Here is a 3,204-nt window from a genome sequence, read left to right as displayed (position 1 = left end):
TACAGGAAGGAAAAACAAGCACTTGATTCCACTCTCTACCCCCTACAGTGCTCCGTGTTATGCGAAAGGTCTTCATGTTTAAGTCTTCCCAGAGCAGGCTGGTATACGACATCCACAGAGTTGGGGAGATTAATACTCCCAGAAGTGGCCCGTTTGAATTCACAAGAAAATAATAATAAAAATCAGATGCCATACTAATTTCACCACAAAAGCACAGTTCTCATATTAGATTTTCTCTATATGAGAAAGCTACAGTAGGGTAATTAACTGCAGGCATGATTATAAACAGATGTACTTAAACTAGCACAAAGCCGTGTGTGGATACTGACTGTCATCAAAGCTCAAGATAAAGTTTAGGTAAACTAAAGTGAAAAATTCAGACACAGATTGTACCAATTTAATTAAATCACTAAAAATAAAATCAGTTTAAGATGATCATCTGGTACCGTTTTCTTGGGCAGACAAGGTGTTTCTTCCATCTGTGCAGCTCCATGGATACTAACAAATCTTGCAGGGAGGTGGGGAAAAGACTTTTTGGATAAAAATAACAGGCCCACCTGTATCGTTGAACAGTGTTGCTTCATTCCGGGGTGCTCAAGCTCACCAAGGTTTAGGACCTTTTATTTGAGCAGTGATAACTACAATTCTGCCCAAACCTCACTGTCTGATATGATACTGCTGCGTAAAATGCACTTTACACTGCGCAGGGTCAGATTTCGGCCCATTGACACACCACCCTGCCGCCGTAATTAGGCAGCGATGCTGCTGACTGCGCTGCGTTGCGGCATTAAACTCAGCCTGGCGAGCTGCACAGCTGCAGGAATGCAGCGCCCGGGCCGAGCGCTCTGAAACGAGGCAAGCTTATTCCAGCTCGGGCTTGAATATATAATAATAAACCAGAGCAGTTGTCAGCCGGGTACAACATCTCTGTGGGTGAACTCTGGAGAACTGCTGTCCTGATCCCTGCTGTTTTCTCCCCTCCAAGGTGAATTGTTCCATTTGGTTTACTTTGCAAAAAGGTAACTTGATTTTGATTCAACAGTCACTAAGGGGCACCTACTTCTCGCTGCAGATTTGCAGCCTGCTGACACCCCCAGTACAGCCCTTTACTCACTTTGTTGCAAGCGTTTACTCTTGTTCTCCCCCCCACCATGTTTGAAGAGTAGATAAAACTATTGATTTGAATGCAAAGTGACCCTGCCGTACAAGGAAGGCTTTGTCCATGTTGTGCCATGCTGTGGCTAAGGGCCGCCTCTTTTCCAGTGATGCAGGCTCACTAAAGGGACATGATCTGTTAGTTTAGGAGGAAAACAAGTTTGCACTTCAATTACAGAACTGCGCAGGAGAACACAAACTTGGTAAGATTGCCCACATGGAGCTTCTTAGAGTCTGCCAAAGGCAGAGCAGTGGGGGGAAACAGAGGGGAGGACAATGAAGGAGATGGGTTCAGCCCTCAGAATGAACAGGCCCTCAAAATTCAGGGTAATCTTTAAGAATCCATGCAGGATACAGCAATTTTTAATGACATATCTACATTAGAGTCTGGCCCCTGTCAGTGTGCTTCTATGGCAGCACCTTCTTCATCTTTCACCCCACACACTAACACCTCCACCACGCACCACAGCGCACGCACGTGGGAGGAGGGAATTAGAGCTGACATACTCACACAAGTGTCGCGACGGTAACTGCACTAGATCTCTGTGGTCCTGACCATATTCCGGGGCCTCCACACAGGAGGATGGTGTCTCTGCGCAGGCTGGGAACTGAAGGCACCACCAGAGAAGCTGCCCTGTGACAACCCATGGCCCACTGTGTGGAGAGGTCTATAACGTGGCTGAGGAGGACAAGCTTCATTGCAAACTGCTTGATTTAAAACTTAGTCACTGTCCAAAGCACATAAGAAAGACAAAATAAACCAAGTAACAGTGGCCATCGGTTACAGCAGCTTATATAACAGCATCGATCACACAGGAGAGCTGGCTGCAAAGGGAACAGAAATTAATAAATGCTGCTCCTGTAGCTATGCCAACACCATTTACAACGATGAAGCTGAATAAGGAAGTAAGAAAGACCAGGATGGAGGGAGGACCCATGGAAACACAGACACACAGGCAGGAGAACCAGGGGCAAGCGATGCTTCAGGTTCCAGGTTTTCACAAATAACTTGCACTACAAAGTGGGAAGCAGTAGCACAGCGCAGCCCTAAGAAATGGCTATTGATGCTGTGGGCATCACAAGCACCCGCCATCTTGCGGGATTCTCCTCTTTTCCCAGAAGCATTCCCAAGGCAGATTGCCTCCCCAACACAGCTGCATGGCCGCTCCGGTATTCTTCGCTCCTGGGAAAACCAGCCTCCTCCTGCCTGACACAGGCCACAAAGCATTAACTGCAGCATTAGCTGCACGGCCGCTGCTGCGTGCAGGGCGCCCTTCCTCGCACCGGCGCTACCGCCGGGGGACGCCCGCACCTGCGGCCACAGCGCCTGCGCCGACCACGCACGGCAGGCGGCATTTTGGTACCGCTAAGGGTAGCCGGGCAGAGGCTGGTGGTGGCGGTCCCATGGTGGGGCAGGGCCCGGGCAGTGGCAGGGCCAGCGGGGCACATAGCTGCCACCTCGCCTTGGCCACCTCACCTTGGTGCATGGCTGCCTTGGCCACCTTGCCTTGGCCATCTCGCCCTGGTGCACGGCTGCCTTGGCCACCTCACCTTGGCCACCTCGCCTTGGTGCATGGCCACCTTGGCCACCTCGCCTTGGCTACCTCGCCTTGGTGCATGGTCGTCTTGGCCACCTTGCCTTGGTGCGCCGTTGCCTTGGCCAGCTCACCTTGGCCACCTCGCCTTGGCATATGGCCACCTTGGCCACCTCTCCTTGGACACCCTGCCTTGGCCCATGGCCTCCTTGGACACCTCGCCTTGGTGCATGGCCACCTTAGCCACCTCACCTTGGCCACCTCGCCTTGGTGCATGGCTGCCTTGGCCATCTCGCCTTGGCCACCTTGCCTTGGTGTGCCATCACCTTGGCCACCCTGCCTTGGCCACCTTGCCTTGGCGCATGGCTGCCTTGGCGCACCATCACCTTGGCCATCTCGCCTTGGTGCGCTGCTGCCTTGGTGCGCCGTCGCCTCGGCCACCTCGCCTTGGCGTGCCGCCACCTCGCCTTGGCCACCTCGACGGCGTGCTGGCGGCGGCAGGGCACGATGCCGG

Source organism: Apteryx rowi, unplaced genomic scaffold, assembly GCF_003343035.1.
Source record: "Apteryx rowi isolate R43461 unplaced genomic scaffold, aptRow1 scaffold_82, whole genome shotgun sequence".
Lineage (NCBI taxonomy): Eukaryota > Metazoa > Chordata > Aves > Apterygiformes > Apterygidae > Apteryx > Apteryx rowi.
The sequence above is the reverse complement of the archived record's forward strand: the minus strand, read 5'-3'. Positions refer to the sequence as shown.